Here is a 20504-nt window from a genome sequence, read left to right as displayed (position 1 = left end):
TTATAAAGAAGAGAGTAGTAAGTTAAGACGAATTATTAAAACTGATTCCCTATTACACAATAGTAGTTTTAGATGAAAATGAAAGTCCCTCATAGTTCAACTCTTGCTTACTGCTATTTCTTATGTATAATATGCAGTTTATTGCTTATTGTCTGATAATTAATCTTTGGTGTCAAATGATACACTTAAGTATCTTAGCTCAAGCAGTGTGAAGGGGTTGATCTCCTTTTAGACACATCAAGCATTCTTATCTTGCAGCTAGTTTTTACTTTAATTTTGTAATGAATAAAGTTGATCTAATTTTCTATTTTCTGTTGCGTTATACATATTTAATTTTAATACCATTTCAGATGTTAAGTGTGTTATTTATTGTGATGATTACCATTGGTTTTCTAGCAATGGCACTTTGATTTTAATTTGTAAGCTGTAATTTAGCAAGAACATAGCTTTTGAAAGTAAATATTACTTTTTCTATGTCATTCAATTATATTTTTGTCACTTACTGTTTGCTGGATGTATTAATCATTCAGATAAGATACTATCGAAACTCAACATGATTCACCCCCATTATAAATTAGAAACTAAAATATGAACCCAAAAACTGATGTGAAGTATTGAACACATAAGATTGAACGAGTGCAGATAATTATCACTGCACGAAGTACAGTAGAAATGAATATATGGCTACAACAATAAAAACAAATTGACACATTTCCTTTTTATGAATACATACTATTGTGACATTTTAGCCAAATTATAATTCATCTATTCATTAACTTATTGTTTGACTTATTTTGTTAAAGTTTCGCCAAATTCTTTTTTAGCAAAAAATCTAGAAACGTAAGTTGAACAGATAGTAACATTTTTATGTTGTGGGATTACACGATTTGAAACTATTTTTAAGTTACTATTATAACTTAATATACTTAGAAGAAGAAACATATTATAAATTTATTGCAAGTTTTGTGTTTATATTTTCAACTAGTAGATGTTATTTTATAAAGTCTCACAGTAGCAATGATTTAAAGTTATTTTTTCCTTTTAGCGAATTTCCCATATAGGGAATAAGCTATAGCCGTAGTACTCACGGTAAGACCTGGACCCGGGACAGATTTTTTTTTCGTTTTGAGGTCCCTAGAGGTCAAAAACACCATCCGTTCAAATTCATATATATATATATATATATATTTATATATATATTTATATATATATATATATATATATATATATGTGTCCGTTAGCGCGATAACTCGAGCAAAAATGATCCGATTTTGATGAAATTTGGTACAAACGTGTAAACCTACGTTTATTCTAACGAGTTCGCGAACCAGCATGATCGGACCATGGGAATGGGGGTTTATGGGGGCTTTTATGGGGTAAAAATGGGTTTTTCCCATTTTTGACCCAAAAAACATAAAATTTTGCAATTTCTTTCAAAACTATTTTGTAGAGCTTAAAAAAAACAAATAATTTAGTATATTGAAGTGTTATAATGCGCCTAATGGTTACGGAGAAAATTCCAAAAAATTGTAAATTTAAAATTCCCATGTTATTCTTATGGAGAATAAGTAAACTGTTGTAGTTTGCTTGTTTATAAACATATTTTGCCAAAATTTGGAAAATGTTTTTATTTCTTACTAACTATTAACATTTTACATAAAAAACACTTTTACCCTCCCTGTTGCAGCAATCCTAAGTTTGTTTTAAACTGATTCTATTTAAATAGGGAATAAATGTGATATTTTTAAGGAGACATTTTAGTGTAAATCCGTTCAGGGAAATGGAAATTCGCTTAGTCTGCAGGTTTGCTGCGGCGGGGGTATTTAATATACTCGACAGATGTGTGGAGAGCCAGTAGGTTTATAGGAACATAAACCAACCAGACGGAAACATAATATCACAATGACCTGACTGGGAAATTGCCCTAAAGTAGAGAATAGCTTGGGTGTTACATCAAACAGACCTTTATTGTAAGCTATATTATACATCAGACTAGAAATTTAGAGTTTACCTTAATATTTATAACTCGAATGGAAAATCTACTAAATAAGTATTTCAATAATACTCTTGACTTTTGATTTAATTTGAAAACGTCAGAATTTTGCCATATTCAATTCGGTGAACACATGTAATGTGACATGGACACAATATGGTCCAGAAGGGAATGTAAGATTGTTTCTGTGGAATGGAACAAGATCACAATCTGATTCTATTGTGCAATACCGAATGTTACGTGGAGGGATTCCTTTGAAGCAAAATAAGTTTACCCAGCGTCGCAACTTGTAAAATAAGGTTCCATAAAAGTCGCAGTTAAGTATTTATTATTAGAAAATACTAATGTTAAAAAAATGCATCTTGATTTAACTTAAAATTTCAAAATGGCGTTTATTTATTTTAGACCTTAATTACTCAAAAACGACTAATTTTATGAAAAAATGTCAAGAACACTTTTATTTAGCATTTTTAATTCCCTTTCAAAAGATACGAAGTTAAAAAAGATCGAATAAGAAATACTTGAAAAAGGGGTCAAATAAGGCAGAAACTAAAGATTCGTAATATTGCAGCTATTTTGTATTCGGTCTTTTTGAACTTGGTATAGTTTGATAGGTAATTAAAATTCTAAGTAAAAGTGCAATTGACATTTTTAATTAAATAAGCCGTTTTTGAGTAATTTAGGTTTAAATAATTAAAATGGCCGCCATTTCGAAATTTTTAGTTTGAGTCAAGATGGATTTTTTTCTAACATTGGTCTTTTCTACCTTAACCTACGTACCAAGTTTTATAAAGATATGTTAAAAAAATTCCAAAATAAAAATGTTTACGTAAAAAATACAAAATGGCGGATATCTGGTTAACGAAGCGATTCTGGAGAAAAGTATTATTCTTGATTTTCTCTTTATTTTGACCCATAGAACCATTTCCCGGAGTTTGGCTGTTTACTTACGGGACACCCTGTGAACTGTATAGACCTAGAACAAGGAAATATGAATTGACGACTCTCCATATAAAGCCTTATTCAGCCAGAGTGAAATCTGTTCTGCAATTTCAACGACAAATGGAACACTCAAGGTTAAATTGATAACCAATATCAACTGAGCTGCCAAGGAAGAAGGTGCTATTTTTAAGAATGTTAAATCGAGCCATAAGCTTACGTGAAGTAGCATATTTCGAAACACATAAACCTTTTCTGGGAATATTGATGTGATATTTACTGCATCTGATCTTTTATATTCACGGTGTTTTAGGTTCGATTTACTGAAACACGTTTTAGTTTTGATACTGAATTCACAATGATTAATTTTTAGATTTTTTTATGATACGAGGCAGAAAATTAATTGCCTCTTAAATTAGTTTATTTTACATAAATTTTATTGAGAGAAAGGAAATGTTTCCCCTAAGGTTAAAGATATTATATTTCAAGTTAAGATTATTAATTCGGTGGCTACTAAATCTGAATGAATTACGTAGACTACATAATTATGGTCTATATAAATGTGCAATTTATAGGCAATAATGTGTCCAATTTTCCAATTCTGTTACAAAAATTCGTGTGTTTACCTCAGTAAACTCGTGCAATTTAATATAAAAAATAAGCCATCATAATGTGAAACTAAGCCAGTAATCTATAAAATATTGAAGTAGTACTCAGGTCTCCAGAATGGCAGCCAACAGAATTTATTATTATGGATACCAGATTACTGAAATAATATTTAAATACCATTTTGGTTACAAACTACACGAATAAAAAATAATACATAATTGTTCAACATTTATTTACTATTTGTTTAAAACCTTTCACAACCAAGTAAAATTTTTCCAGAAGTGTTTCTACTAAAGAGTTACAAACATATGAGACCTTAAATGGCAAGTTAAAAAAACCAAGATGGCAAGGGTATTATACACAGTAAATATTGCGAAGCCGAGCATTATGGGTAGTAAAACAACAGATTTGCATATCCAACTTCCGCCCTGAACGCCCGTTTTATTGCGGTGACATCCAAACAGTCCTCAACTAGCAATACAATATCGTATATCGCTTACATTCACACACTGTTCTCGTCTTGGATTATGACTGGGTAGTTATGTGTGAGTAGTTTGTACTGCTTGCAGGCATATCATAGCGCCGCTGGTTGTAGGGTCAAAAAGGTTTTTAAGTTCTAGTCTAGACTTATCCAACCTTGATATGTATGTTAATTATATTTTCTCAACCATTTCATGAATAAAATTATTCAATAGCGAAGAGGTTATAACACTCACTTACAAAACAAAAGGTTATCCGTGCTTTCTAAATTAGAACCTTCTCTATCGAAATCAATTTTCATCCGGACCCTGGAAATTTTTAAACAGTAACTTTTACCTCAGTAACTAAACAATAAAAATAATTACATTTAATTTATTGCAAATAATTACATTTAATTTATTGCAAATAATTAAAACTCTAATTTTCCTTGGCCAACTATCCACAATCACATTGAAATATTTATATTCATTAATAATAAATGTATAAATGTTATTTTAGTTAAAATATGAAGACATCCAAACCATGAACATACGCATGAAGCTATAAAAGCGAGATTTAATGTTCAATGTAATTCACAATAAGGGATTTCATCAGGTTCATAGCGACATAAACGTTGGATCGTGGACCAGAGGTTATAGGTATTACGCTTTATGTTCTGCATGTAAATTACATGTTTGTAGCATAGCTTGAGAGAGATGTAAACTATTTGTTACTAAAATATGTCAAGTGATTCATTCCGATATTGGATTCAACAAGACCGAATTGTTCTGTAAATTTGATTAACCCGTAGTTGGAAAACGATTCCACATATTTTCTGGCAAAGAACGATATACACGGATTCAAAATAATTTTCAAGCCTATTTATGTAGCCCAAACTAAACAACCATCGTGTTCTGCGATAATGATCTTAAATATACATAAAATTGAATTGGCACTCAAAACCAAAAAATTATAAAATATAAATTAATCAAGTGTTTTTGAAAATATAATTGTGGTTTAAAAAGGGAATTGGTGCTTCCTCAATTTAGGTTCATTTACCAACAGAAATATTGTAAATAAGTTATTAACTAACATTAAGGTTTTTTATTCATCTTACATAATCACCAAACATAATATGCATGTACATTCTATTCAACATAAAAATACAGTTTTCTCTTCTGGCCCAGTCCTTAATCATTGGACTGGTCCAGGTACACTGGTTGTGATGAGACAGGTTCCGTCACACGGACTATAGTAGGTTCACTTAACTAACTCAATGTAAATATTCAATTTAGTAAAATAAATTAATTGTGCTTTTACTTAACACTCTCTATCAAAAGTCGGCATAAAGTTAGCAATATCACTATTTGTAAAACAATTAGTACAATATCATTACTAACCACTAACTTTTGTTTTCTAAAAAAATATTATTATATTTCTGCGTAATGATCAACGTCAATCAGCTGACAATGTTATTGTCCATAATACAGGAGGCGTTGTTGTGTTAGTTAATTGATTTAGTCACCCTTGACACGGTTTGACATCGTTGTTACTAATTACTGTATCTAGTTTATGTCAATTGTATGCGACATAATAGAATTTCACTGTCAATTTTGTTTCACTAGTAAGCATATTTCAGTCATATGCGCAGTTGCATAGATGAAACATACTCCCCCAAAGTAGATTTCTCATCCTTATGCAACAGCTGAAGACAATTTTATTGTTAGTTCTGTACGGTTTTCTGTAGAGGTCGTGTTTTGTTTACAATTTGTTTCCCGTTATTACAGCCATTTAAAACCTCGTTTAACCAAATAATACGATCTAATCATAAACAATAACTTATCCCCTAGTTATATAACCAAACAGTAAAGCACAAATCAAGAAATTAACCCTAAAATAATAGAAACAAAATTTCGTCGACACTAGCGCCCAGTGTGGCGTACATGAACTAGACATGAAAAACGAGCTTCAAAATTTACAATGGGATGAGAAGTCTACTTGTGTTGGTTAGTCTATGGCAGTTGTCAATAGAGTTACTTGTGTACTTTATGATTCTTAAGAGGAGGGAAACCAAAGGATAGTTAATTAAACGCTCCTAATATCTAAATTTCATTTCCCTGTTATTTTGTATATTCAGCTGATTCCATGTTACTTTGACATTATATATTTTCTGAAAAAAATTCCAGCTTGACAAAATTGTAATTTCTGCTCTTGTATTACCGAAACGGTAAGAAATGAACAGATTAAAATATTCAAACTATATTCTCAACATATTGCTATGGTCATTTAAGTAGGTTTACGGCTCGGACTTACTTTCGTGAAATATGGGTTGGCTCCACATAGATTTCATAAATATTAGGTAGATTGTTTTTACAATAATATTGTTAAGAATTTAATCACAACAAATATCTGAATTGTATGCTTTAATCAACATCTAATTTTGTTTTTAGTGTCTTTCAAAACAATATAGCATGTATGTTTTATTTTACACTTAAATGAAGTCAAAGCATTTCCTTTTTCATTGTTTGTTGGGAAAGTTATTAAAATAAAATTACACCAAATGCAAAACGTGGTGCATTTATTGTCAAATACATTGTCCCCATGGGAGTTTATACACGAGCATGTAACTTGCTTTTCCATGTATAGTTACGCGTAACGCTCTACATAGTTATGTTATACAACACTAGATACAACAGTAATTGGGGAGGTTGGTTATAACTAGAAGGGAGGAGGTTACACCATGAGGTAAGCATAGTTCCTAGTAAGTTTGTCCTAGATCAAATCAGAAATTGACTTGGTCACTGTGAGCAGATTTCTCATCCCATTACGAATATATTTGTTTCAGTGACCCGTGCCGCTTGAGACCGTCATTTATACTTAAACGTATCTTATTCTTTTGACACTTCATTTTTTACAAGAAGCACTTTATATTTTGGATAAGGTTATTTTATTATGAGGTAATACGTCGTGATTAAATATATCATTGTACATTTTGTCTAGGACTATTTGTGCTGCTGCTAAAATAGAGCTACAATAGTAGTACATTCCTACTGGACTCTTATGATATAAAGATTTCTTTTGAGAAAATAGTTTTTTTCATTTTTGAATTATTTATACATATTGGGATATAACTATGAAAAAGGAAATGTTTATGTATGTTTCAAAATTAAATTTATGTTTATATTTATATATTTTAAGCGCTATATCTTGGAAACCCCCCTTAACATACTGTATATTGAGTTTCTTTTTTCAGCCTTTCTGGTCATTGAGTTTATCAGATTATCGTCGAGAAATGTAAAAACGATTCTACGACTTCTTTTCTTGAGTACATAGTTTTAACAATAACAATATACATTTTTCGGAAGTTATTTTGGAATTGCTGGAGATAAATTTCTCTCGTTGGAGAAAATAGAGATACCTGTCAGGTGCCAAGTTTGATTGATTGGCTTTACACTGTCATCAAACAGTTTTGGCTGTTCCGAGGTTTGTGTGAAATCCGGTAAAAATTTAAAGTTGTGGGACAAAAATTGTAGACATACATTCGAATGTTTTATGTAATCCGAATTTCACTTTTAGAATATATAAAAATTGTTTGATATAATTCATGACTTGGACATTTTTGTGTGGAGGATTTTATTTAACATGTTGAAGGGAGTCAAGTTTGATTTTTAAACCTAAAACCATCTTATGAATAACATGTAAGATTTTAAGTTAATTAATGGTTTATTCATATAAAACATTTTAATCTGGTAATACATATATATATACAAAGATTAAGCTACTGGTTTTTTCATAGTTGACGATAAAATTAATTTAACTTTATCGATTTACAATGCATTCATTTATTCTCTGTGTATTATTTAATGCTAAAAACTAGATGATCTTGTAAAGTTTTTTTCTTTAGTATTTTATAATAAAAAATAATATTGCAGGACAAACAATGTAAAAAATACTTTCAAAATGAAAATATATTTATACGCCTACGTTTTTGATGCTTAACTAACTAAAAATAATAAAAATATAAGTCGGACTTTCAAGAGGGTATTGAAATGCGTTCTGAGCAAGAAATATATCCAATTAAATAAATTATTTTAAAACCTTTTCCTAACTACAATAAACACTTTTTTTGTGTTTATGATTAAAATAGATACAAATTGTTAGGTGGTTTCCTGTTCTTAAATAAGAAGCATCACATCCGGAAATCAATTTAATGGTTGTCAGTCATCTCTTCAACGGTCGCCTTGGAAACTAGAAATTGGCTTAACGTCTTAATATATGATTGGTAGGTACATTGGCAAACATAACCAAGCCTCATTGTCATGTTATTCCGATTTACTCTGATAACCGTTCTGTAGTTTTTTTATAAATTAGAAAAATATAAGTGTGCTCTTTCACAACCTTTGCCTTAGTCTTACTTCTTTCGACAAATAAAAACAATTTAATACGAAAAACCAATCAGCAATAATTTTGGTTTTACGCACCAACCTTTTTTTCAAATGTGCAAATGCAAGGTTAAAAAGGCAGTCAACCTTTTTCAAAAAATAAAAGAATATACACAGATTGCAGCTAATGCAAAAAGTTAAAAATATTAATTGAAAGTAGAATATATGACTCTTTTAGATAATCTGAAGGTATTGAATAAACTAAAAACAATGCTAGTATACTTAATATGTTATTGTTAAATCAATAATATGTGTTTAATACAGTTATTTGTAATCTATTTGCATGTTTTTAACTTATTTGAAAGAAAATGTTTTAAGGCTCTTTGGTATTATACCAGATGAAATCCAACAGTTTATACAATTTTCGTTTAATCATATTAAAATTGTTTTAAAACCGGCGAAACTGATATGTTAGTAGTAGCCCCTAGGCTGTTTTGCCGCACCAGCTGATTTGACCGTTAAGCGGAAATGACGTGTAAAGCCGGAAATGACGGGGGATTTGACAGTTAGGTACGATAGGGGTGGAAATGGCGTGTTTTATAGCGGATTTGAGCTGACAGCAAGAAGGTGGTAACAGGATACAGGTGGTAGGAGCTGGTGGTAATGGATAGGGGATGAAACAGCTGTCTGTACAGTAGTGTGTTTAAATAGCTAATACTTGTTCGTTTGCAATTGTCTTAAATGTATTGGGCATATCAACCAACAGCTACACCAAGGTTTTAAACCAAAACACAGCTTACATGTACAGACAATAAATTGAGTTAAAATCATATTGTCGACGGAAACATTTTAACAGTAGCCTACAGTATTGTACTAGTGCCCGCGGCGGCGTGGTGCAAGGTTGTGTCACCGGCCGCCGTGAATTAGGCTGAGGCCGCGAAGGGAAAGTGAGCGGGCAGTGGAACAAGGTCAAATGCCCCTACTCAACCTCCATGTGGATTTGTATCCACAGTTCTACAGTTTGCTTTCGGACATAGCGGCGGAGTGTTGTACGGTCCTGGGTCTATCGTTTGCATCGTTGATGCCATCGTAATACTACACCTCGATTGACTCAACAACACAAGGTATTGTAAAAACCAATTTTAATTTATATCTTATGTTAGATAGTCGCAGGATAGCTGTTTGTGGTTAAAAGATGTTTATACAGAAATACGTTCCAAAATAGTAGATATATTTTCCCCATGTTAGTAAATATTTGTTGGTCTTAAAAAAACCTTAAGTAGTGGTGTATTACGGGTACTGGAGACCGTGACGTAAAAAATAAAGTAAAATTAAATATCGTTTATATTTTGTTAAACAGTTTGACAGATTAGACTTTGTGGTCAAAATATGTTTATATAATGGAGTCTTTAGAAAGACTGTTTTTTTTTTAAGTGAATTATACCCAATTCCATGTGTTCTGACTTGTGCCAATCAAATAAATTAGTTTGCCATCTTCAACGTCAGGAGGCTTTGGCACATTTAATCGTGTCGGAAAGCAAACCTCTAAAAACTTGTTGTCATAAAAGAAAATAAACGTTTTACCATTTTCGTTTTGTCTTTGTTCTACTAATTGATAATGTTTGTTTTGTAACAGATATTTAAATGTTACTTTTTCTGTTTCTATTGGACTTACTAGTTGAGGAAGCTTCATTTCTTGACATATGGCTTCGGGTGATAATTGATTAGAATAATTTGATCCTGATGCATTCCAATGTAGTGGTAATTTAATTTGCTTCTGAAACTTTAGACGTAGTGACATTGACTTGCGAAAATTGCTAGTTTTAGTAGTAGTAGATTTCTTTAAATTTTCTTTTATTCTCTTTAGTTTATCTTGTGTGATTGTACTTGGCTTATCCATAGTTAACATCAGAACAGAGCTGGCATATGTGAACAGTCTTCGTTGAAGGTTCGACACTGAATGATGTGATGTTGGAGGTTTGGAGACTTCCTTACTTAGTAGGTAGAATTACCCGACAGTAGGGAAATTTACCCGCGAAGCAGGGTAAACCTCCCAACCGACCCCCTCCCAACTGGCTCGCGGATAAAAGTAGCGGCAGCGAACGGACTGTAGTCAGTCTCACCCAACTGGCACAGCTGACTGGTTGAGTGTAGACTGACTGACTTTTGATTAAAACCTTTCGTTAGATTTGGCCAATCTAACTTAATGTTTTAGTCAATAGCATGTGCTGCATGTTGTTTTTTTAGCTTGTATCTTAGATGGTTTTACTTTATGGAGTGCATCGTGTCTTTAGTACTTGAATTGCGCAGAGTGTTGTATTTTTCTAATCATGTGATATTTCAGCTAACAAAGGATAAAGAAGTCCCCCATTAAAATGAACAATCTTTTGTGACTGTAAATATTCTATATTTAAAATTTAAGTTGACCATTTTGTAATTAGTTGAGAGGTCCAACGGCCTGCATACTATTCTGCATTTGGTTAAATTAAATTTTAAACTTTTGTTGTCATTGGTAGTTTACTTATGTCAGCTAACAATGAACACTTTCTTGTGACTGTAAATATTCTATATTTTAAAATTTAAGTTGTCCATATTGTAATTAGTTGAGAGGTCCAACGGCCTGCATACTATTCTGCATTTGGTTAAATTAAATTTTAAACTTTTCGTTGTCATTGGTAGTTTACTTATGTCAGCTAACAATGAACACTTTCTTGTGACTGTAAATATTCTATATTTTAAAATTTAAGTTGACCATTTTGTAATTAGTTGAGAGGTCCAACGGCCTGCATACTATTCTGCATTTGGTTAAATTAAATTTTAAACTTTTCGTTGTCATTGGTAGTTTACTTATGTCAGCTAACAATGAACACTTTCTTGTGACTGTAAATATTCTATATTTTAAAATTTAAGTTGACCATTTTGTAATTAGTTGAGAGGTCCAACGGCCTGCATACTATTCTGCATTTGGTTAAATTAAATTTTAAACCTTTGTTGTCATTGGTAGTTTACTTATGTCAGCTAACAATGAACACTTTCTTGTGACTGTAAATATTCTATATTTTAAAATTTAAGTTGACCATTTTGTAATTAGTTGAGAGGTCCAACGGCCTGCATACTATTCTGCATTTGGTTAAATTAAATTTTAAACTTTTCGTTGTCATTGGTAGTTTACTTATGTCAGCTAACAATGAACACTTTCTTGTGACTGTAAATATTCTATATTTAAAATTTAAGTTGACCACTTTGTAATTAGTTGAGAGGTCCAACGGCCTGCATACTATTCTGCATTTGGTTAAATTAAATTTTAAACTTTTCGTTGTCATTGGTAGTTTACTTATGTCAGCTAACAATGAACACTTTTAAGCTTTTGTTGTTATACCTAAACACAGACTCTTTCCTCACTACAACAGAAGGAGAGATAGAGCATGTTTGCTCCATCTCTTCTTTTGGTATTATTTTAAATGACCTTGACCTACTTACAGGACTTTAAAAATATTTTGGAAAAAATATAAAAACGGTAGTAATGGATCTTGTATATGTTTGAATCCGACCGGGCATATATTCTAGCTAGGGACCTACTATCGCTAGTTAATTTACATAAGCAGGTGCAGCGTTGTTCTACCGCCACCACTCAACCCGAGCGTATAAAAGGGCTGCGAGCAGACGGATGATTGTCAGTCTTGCACAACCGGTGAAGCTGACCGGATGGGCAAACTGGCTAAAGATGAGACCCTTAGTTTAGAGTTGGTACCACTCTAACCTAAGGTTCTTGTCACGTAGTAGTTATATTAGAAGCATGTTGATTGTAGTATTTGTTGGCTTGTAGTTAGAGGGTGTTTTGCGTATTTGTATCTTTGGTAAGGGTGTTGTATTTCTTAATTATGTGATGTTCTATTTCAGGTATCAAAATAATAAAGTCCCTATTAGTAATTTTATTTTCAATTTGAGTTGATCATTGTATGTTACAAAGTTCTAAGTGACATTAGTAAGTTGAAAACGTTCACACAAAACAAAAACATGAAACCAATAGTAAATTCATGACATAGAGTTCTCTTTGACATACACACATTTTTATGGGGACAGTTCGTTGACTGCGCTGCTCCGGCTATTGCTAATGAGTCTTTGATCAATACCATGAGGACAGTCCTTTGGCTGCGCTGCCTCTGATCAAAAAGACTGATACATTGGTCTTTAGCCAATTCAGACTTACACACAAACATGAAAATAAAACAAACACTAAGTTCCCCCACTATAACAAAATGAGATAGATGACATTCACACATTTTTATGGGGACAGTTCGTTGACTGCGCTGCTCCGGCTATTGCTAATGAGTCTTTGATCAATAACATGAGGACAGTCCTTTGGCTGCGCTGCCTCTGATCAAAAAGACTGATACATTGGTCTTTAGCCAATTCAGACTTACACACAAACACGAAAATAAAACAAACACTAAGTTCCCCCACTACAACAAAAGGAGAGATGGAGCTTATTTTTGCTCCATCTCTCCTTTTGGCATTATTTTGAAATGACCTTGACCTACTTACAGGACTTAGAAAGCTTCCCTTAAAATACATAACAAACACTAAGTTCCCCTATTACAACAAAAGGAGAGATGGAGCCAATTTTTGCTCCATCTCTCCTTTTGGCAATATTTTTAAATGACCTTGACCTACTTACAGGACTTAGAAAGCTTCCTTATAGTACATTATTGGGAACCGAGAACAGTTCTTTTAAGTTAACACCAAAGGACACAACATTTCCCCTCCAACCACAAGCTTTCCCCTCCACTTGAGTTTTGCTATAAAAGGAGGTTTGCTTCGCAGGCAATCATCATTCAATGGTCTGAAGTAGTCCTAGCTAGCTGAGTCAGCTCCAGTTACTATTCACTGTTTCATTTGCTATCATGGCTTACCTTAGAATTCCCACTAGACCCTCGAAAGTAGTTTCTTCATCTTCAAAGTCTCTTCCTCGATCTATTTTAATTTCATCACATGCGTCAGATCCAAAATCGGTTCTTCGAGAAATACTGCAGTCAGAAGGTGCAAGTCCTGGAGCAGAAGAACAATACACCTTCCGAGCCATTGGTGATCAATCTCCTCCACTGATTGAAATATTGTCTTCATCTTCATCTTCACAATCAAGTTCGTCTTGTTCATCTTCTTCGGAGTTAACCTCATCTGATTCATCTACAAGCTCTTCCTCGTCCTCTGACTGCACTGTTGCTGATATTCTATCAACACCTACTGCTACTAGAACTGCATCTCCACCTCCAACTTCTACACCATGTATTTCTCCCTCGACAACTCCACCTTTACAATTCACTATTCCACCACCCATCATATCTCCTCTAAAAGACTCCCTACCAGCCACTTCCAAATCCTTTGACCACCTTCACACTTCTCCTTCAGATAAGTGTAAACAATTAATTGCTGACAGGAGAAGAAAATTTGCACACACCCTCTCTAAGTGTCGATATGTTTTTAAAAAGGGTGCTAGTAAGGGGGAACACTGTGAAAAGGTTTGTGTTTTGAATAGTGATATGTGCTCCATTCATTCAAAACACAATAAAACCACAGAGTCTTCCAATAAAATTAAAGAACTTCCCAAAGCAATCCGGGTAAGAAGGATGAAAAGGTGTACGAAATATTTCTTTGTCAGATGTGTATGGTTTAATAACATCATTATAAAACGTAACGATACAGGAGAGCATTTTTCAATTAGATTACCAAGAGATGTTGTAAACCCTGAACATCCGAAAAGAACTGACTACCTTATCCGGGATGCTAAAGGAAGATTGTCTTGGAAATCTTCAATTTCCAAGATCAAAAAGACACGGTAATTTTTTTCCTTTTAACATTTTACATTACCAAAGATAACACAGTAAATTCAATTTTTCCAAATTCTTAAAAAAAAATGTGTGAGCAATTTGTTTAATTCTGATACATCATGTGTAAAAACATGCTGCAGAATTAAATGAATTGTTCACACATTTTTTTTATTATCTTGCAATGACCTTGACCCACTTCTTAAACTTAGAAATTTCTGCAAAATTTTAAAATAATGATAATATCAATTTCTACCACTACTAAAATTAAGGTGGTTTGTTTAACCCCACCCCCCTTTACCCCCACCAGTACATAAAGGTATAAATGACGCTTGATATTGCACACGATTCATTCTTAGATTGGAGCTAGCAGAGGCAAGTTTAACTATGAATTCCCCAGCTACAATAATAATTAAAAGAAACTTAAAAAACCTTCAAGAAGCATTTGCATTCAGGGGAAGTTTAGAAAAATATTTAAATCATAGTGTGACATGTCATTTTACTTTGTGGAAGGAAGAGAGAAACATCTGGAACTCAGAAGCAAACGGGTTGAAACTAGAATTAACTGATGTACGATTTAATAAAATAATTCGAAGGCTAGTGGAAATGTTAGAAAAAGGGTATATTGTGACTGCCACATTCTACATAAAACCAGACCGCAATAACTAAAAACAAAATGGAGTAAAGGTTAAGGGTGGGGGTAAAGGTAAATGGTGGGGGTTTGTCTATATAACATGTTTGCTGAGGTACAATCAGTTACTTCAGATTTACCACTCTTGTACATTATGTCTCCTGTGGACAATATTTTCCCGACAACTTCTTTTTTAAAAACCTTATTGGAAAACATTGTTTTTGAAGCTGGTTCAGAGGAAGAAGACATAGACTTGGAGGAAGAATCTTTATCCGAAGAAGAGTTGGATTTGGATGGTGACGAAAATTTGGAAGTATTGACTGATGAAGAGTTAGATGAAGAAGATAGAAGTTTTCTACTTGTTGAAGATTCATCATCTACTGAAGAGATGGTATGCTCGGAGAAACTTGTTGAGCTAAGGGAAACACCTACAACAAGTCATATAATGTTTAGTGCAATGTTTAGAAGTAGAAGACGATTGTTTGACTCTGACTCCGACTCTGACTCTGACTCTGATAGTGTACAAAAATTAAAATGAGAGGGTGGGTTGGGAGTTTGTTTTGCAAATCATCAATTTCCAAAACAAATACAGTAAATTTTCTATTTCTAAATTTTTAATCTTTGAAATATTTAATTTCTTTTAATTCCTGATAATCATAAAATCATAAAAGACACAGTAAATCGGCTTTTTCAAAATTTTGAAAAAAATGTCTGAGCAATTTGTTTAATTCTGGTATATCATGTTTAAGAAAACATGTTGCTGGGTTAAATAAATTGTTCGCACATTTTTTTATTATTTGACAATGACCTTGACCTACTTAAAGAATTTAAAAATTCCATGGTTCAACAATAAAAGAAAATGTTACCCATTTCCCCCACTACTATAAAGTAAAGTGGGGAGTGGTCTACCCCCCACCACTATATGGAGGTATAAAAGAGGTTTGACATCCTGCATTAAACATTCTTATTTTTGGAACTCGCAAACGCAAGCTTAGTCAAGATGGATAAACAAAAGATTAGACATAATGAAAGAGAAAGAAGGAGGGTGATGAAGCTAAATGAAACATTTGAGGTATTGAGAACCATACTCAAAGCTAAAAAAGGAACATCTAAACTTCAAATTATAAATTTATCAATTGAAAGAATAAGGTTTTTAGAAAAGGAAGTTGAAGAAGCAAGAATGAGGACTGTGGGAGAAATGAAAGAAGCTAGTGCTATAATTGATAACCACGTTGAAAAATTAAAAGAAGATGATGATGAAAAAATGCTGTCGGACATGATACAATTAATGAATGGTGAAATGGAAGAGCGAATTCTGTCGGAAATGATGGATTTATTGGATAGTGAAATTGATGAAGAGTAATAACAAATAAAAAAAAATGGGACGTGGGTAGGTTGGGTTTGTCTTGGAAATCTTCAATTTCCAAGACTATAACACAGTAAATTGGGGCTTTTCCAAGTTTTGAACAGTAAATAACTTTTTCCAAATTTTGAATAAAAAAATGTCTGACCAATTTATTTAGTTCTGGTATAACATGTGTAAAAACGTGTTTCAGAACTAAACGAATTGTTCACACATTTTTTTATTATCCTGCAATGACCTTGACCTACTAAACCGGAATAGTTAGTAAAAAATAAAATACCTTGTTTTTCTATAAATATGTTTGAAAGTTGAAGAATAGCCTGTATTTACGTTAGATTATAAAGAAATTGGGAAATGGGGTGATGACATTAATTTAATAGTAGTAGTAGAGGGGAGAGAGGGGAGGGAATGGTATAAATAGGGGTGGATGTTCACATCTTTCATCAGTATGCTGCTGCTTCTTGAATAGAGAACATCTACAACATGCTACGCTGCGCCATTTGTCAAGCCACATTCGAGGATGAAATAGATCTTCTACTTCATGAAATAGTCGATCATCCTACAAATGAAGAGGAATTGGAAGGATATCAAGACTTGATTGAAGAATTGAATAAAATAGGACAAGGAGAAGAAGAAGAACCGACACCATCTACTTCAAGAGATCGAGGAGAAGAAGAACCAAAACCATCTACTTCCATGCTACGCTGTGCCATTTGTCAAGCCACGTTTGAGGATGAAATAGATCTTCTACTTCATGAAATAGTCGATCATCCTACAAATTATGAGGAATTGGAAGGATATCAAGACTTAATTGAAGAATTGTATAAAATAGGACAAGAAGAAGAAGAAGAACCCAAACCATCTACCTCAAGAAATACAGAAGAAAAAGAACCAAGACCATCGACTTCAAGAGGCCAAGAAGAAAAAGACCCGAAATCATCCACTTCAAGACCAAGTGTTATCCATTACGCACCTAAACTTTCAACTTCACCTTCAACTGCTACATCTTCAACAAATGTGGAACTACACGCTCATGCTCTACCAGGTAAAGTGGTAACACATTTCAAAATTGACAATGCCGCATTAAAACTGGAAGAATTTATGTTTAGTGCAAAAAGACTAGTTATTAAAACGTTGCAAAGTGAATTACAAAGATTAAATTTTATAAAGTTTGGACTATTGCTGGATGTTATGTTTACCAACATACAAAATGAAACATCACCTAGAGGATTTTTAACAAAAAACAGAACCATTATGTTTGCCTCAGATATTGAATCAATAGTAGATGAATGTTTTGAAGAACTTTTGACGAAATTGCAAGAACATGAAGGCAGAGGATCAGGATGGACTGTATTGAACATATCGGGCTTGGATGTAAGAGTGCATAAACACGGATATGGAATGAGAGGTAGTAGCTATATTCCTCTACCCAAGAAAATTACTAATACTAAATCTTGTGTAAATGTACAAAATAATGATACTGAATGTTTTAAATATTCAATGTTGGTAAAATATGTCAAAAATAATGATCCGCAAAGGGTAGGAAGAGAATATGAAGAAGTACAGCACAATTATAATTTTCAAGGAATGAGCTACCCTGTAAAAATCAAAGATATCACCAAGTTTGAAAAAAAGAACCCAACCGCTTCTGTAAATATATATGGTTTAGATTCATCAAACAATGTATATCCTCTACGTATAAGTGCACACGAACTAAATAATCACACAGACTTATTATTAATCACCAAAGGTGAAATATCGCACTATGTATATATTAAGAATTTCAACAGACTGCTATCATTACAAGTGTCAAAGAAAACAGGAGGAAGTAAAACAATTTGTAAAAGATGTTTTTGTCATGTAAATAAACCTTTAAGAAGAGGAGGTTCTGAATGGTTAATGGAGCATAAAAGGTTATGCAACGGACATGATGAAGTTAAGATTAACTTGCCAGCACGTGATAGAGCATTTGTACAGTTTAATAACGTCATTCATCAATATAGAATCCCTATTGTTGTGTATGCTGATTTTGAATCTACACTACTACCATTGGAACATCAAGAGGAGGAAACAACAAGAAGAAACAAGTACCAGTTACATTCACCCAACAGTTTTTGTCTACTCATCAAGTCAACGCTTTCCGAAGAATATTTACAAGATTATGGACTGACAGCTGAACCAAAAGTGTATCGTGGTGAAGATGCAGCTAAACACTTTGTTGACGAGCTTTACAATATAGCTGAAAAAGTAGAGGCAATTTATACACAGGTAAAACCTATGACACCTATGTCACCCGTTGAAGTTCAAGAATACGATTTATCAATATCATGTTATCTATGCAAGAAGACATTTACAGAATATAATCATAAAGTGCATGACCACGACCATCTGACTGGAAGCTACAGAGGTGCTGCGTGTAACGCCTGCAACTTAAACTATAAAATTCCTAACTATATTCCAATTGTAATGCACAACTTGAGCGGTTATGATGGACATTTTATAATACCTGAATTAGGAAGGGACAATGGTAAAATTGATGTATTAGCCGTAACGATGGAAAGGTTTATTAGTTTTTCAAAAAAGGTCGGTAAAATTAAACTCAGATTTCTTGACTCCTACAGATTTATGCCTACTAGTCTTATGAAACTATCAGAAAATTTGACAAGAGAAAATTTAATAGAAACAAGTAAAATAGTGGACAACAACAAATTGGATTTAGTTCTTCGAAAAGGAGTATTTCCTTATGATTACATCGATGGATTGCACAGATTTGACGAGACATCACTTCCTCCGCCAGAAGCCTTTAGCAACAAGCTGAACAATTCAGAAATATCACCAGAAGATTACCAACATGCATGCAGAGTTTGGAACGAACTTGATATGGAAACATTAGGAGATTATTCAGATTTTTATGTTAAACTCGATGTGACCCTGCTTTGTGATGTAATGGAGGAATTCAGAAACACCTGTTTGGAAGCATACGGATTAGACCCTCTTCATTCTTTCACCTCTCCAGGATTAGCTTGGCAGGCGATGTTAAAAGAAACCAATTGCAAACTTCAACTTTTAACAGATATTGATATGGTGCTGATGATTGAGTCCGGTGTCAGAGGAGGATTGACTCAAAGCGTTGTAAGACATGTGAAAGCCAACAATAAAGACCTGCCAAACTACAATCAGCAAGAGCCATCAGTTTATCTAGGGTATTTTGATGCAAACAATTTGTATGGATGGGCAATGTCCAACCCCCTTCCATATGATAACTTTAAATGGATAGACCCAGAGTCAATTGGAGATATTGTTCAAATTCCAAAACATGGTGATACAGGATATATTTTAGACTGCGATTTCGAGTACCCAGAACATCTACACGACCTTCACTACGATCTTCCTCTTTTACCAAAAACTGAAATTTCACCAACTGGAAAACATCCTAAATTAATGATGAATTTAAATAACAAACAAAGATATGTTGCGCACTTTTGGATTGTACAACAAGCACTTGAATTAGGACTTCGTCTAACCAAAGTACACAGAGTTTTAGAATTTACTCAATCTTGCTGGCTGAAACCTTACATCGATTCCAACACTACAAGAAGAGCAGCAGCAACGTCAGCCTTCCAAAAGGACTTTTTTAAATTAATGAACAATGCGATATTTGGTAAAACTCTGGAAAATAAAAGGAAACACAAAAATGTAAAACTTATAACAGATGCTAGGAAATTGGAGAAACTTGTACAGAAGCCCAACTTTGGATCATCAGTAATCATTAATGAAAACCTTGTTGCCGTATCTATGAAGAAAACTAGTATAAAAATGGATCGACCTTTGTATATAGGAATGTCAATATTAGATATATCAAAAACGCACATGTATGATTTTCACTACAACAAGATGGTTGCACATTATGGAAGAGAGAACATAGTTATAACTTACATGGATACAGATGCTTTTATTTACAAGATAATTACTCAAGATATGTATAGAGATCTTCGCACATTTGTATATAAAGATGAATTTGATTTTTCTGACTATCCTAAAGATCATCCGAACTACGATCAGGACAGAAACAAGAAAGTATTAGGGAAATTTAAAGATGAGGCTAACGGAGTGTTACTTGAAGAAATCGTAGCACTTATATCAAAATTGTATGCTGTGAAACTACATGATGACAACATTATAAAAAAGGCAAAAGGCGTAAAGAATTTGTATTTGAAGAAAAATGTACTTTTTGAAGACTACAAGCAAGTGTTGTATGAAGATAAAGTTATAACTGCACACTTCAACACAATCAGGAGTTATA

This window comes from Macrosteles quadrilineatus, unplaced genomic scaffold (assembly GCF_028750875.1).
Source record: "Macrosteles quadrilineatus isolate MER2022 unplaced genomic scaffold, UCM_ALF_1.0 Scaffold_4__1_contigs__length_99947679, whole genome shotgun sequence".
Classification (NCBI taxonomy): Eukaryota; Metazoa; Arthropoda; class Insecta; order Hemiptera; family Cicadellidae; genus Macrosteles; species Macrosteles quadrilineatus.
The sequence above is the reverse complement of the archived record's forward strand: the minus strand, read 5'-3'. Positions refer to the sequence as shown.